Source organism: Chrysochloris asiatica, unplaced genomic scaffold (genome assembly GCF_000296735.1).
Source record: "Chrysochloris asiatica unplaced genomic scaffold, ChrAsi1.0 scaffold00010, whole genome shotgun sequence".
In the NCBI taxonomy this organism is placed as follows: domain Eukaryota; kingdom Metazoa; phylum Chordata; class Mammalia; order Afrosoricida; family Chrysochloridae; genus Chrysochloris; species Chrysochloris asiatica.
In genome coordinates, this window is record NW_006408528.1 from 12035577 (window position 1) to 12036304 (window position 728).

A 728-nucleotide genomic window follows, 5' to 3' on the forward strand; every position below is an offset into this window, starting at 1 on the left:
ACTTAATTATATGGTAGTTTACATGAGAGAACTTTAGTTTTACAATCATTCCATTGTATATCATCTCATTGCCATGGTTCCAATCCCCTCCATGCATCATCAACCACCCAAAGGGTATATCCCAGAAACCCAATCCCTACACTTCCCCCTCCTCCCCCCAGTTTTCCGCCCACAGTCCCTTTCCCTCTCTGGATCCATAGTCCCCAGCCGCTTCATTACTCCACGTCATCATCTCTGTCTCCATCTCAGGCATCTCTGTTTCTCTGGGTAGGGTCCCGCTTTCAACTCTTCTCCTTTAATGGTCCCAGATATCTCCGCTCCTAGCCTGTAGAATTAATCATTCCCCTCCTTGTAGCAAAATGTCTACCTTTGCCTTTCCAACCCTCATAATCCGTCCTGATAAGCATTATTCACTACAGTATCACGAGTTACCCCTCTGTATTTCCTTTCATCCGCTCCACCCAGACAGATTGAATAGTACCCACTGGAGAGTCTGCCTTCCTCCATGCTCCCTATCACTAGGTTCCCCCTTGAAAGCTTGTAAGCCAGTCACTTCTTGCCTTTGTAGTCTCCCCCCTCCCCATTTGAGTATCCAATGTCCAAGCTGCCCATCTCCGTCCACTCTGTGTGTGGAGGGGGTGGGAATGACTCTTGCTGTAAGGATTTGTTCCTTCTTTTGAGTTGCTGCTCCATAGGTATAGGTCAAGTTCATCAGATTATATCAGATC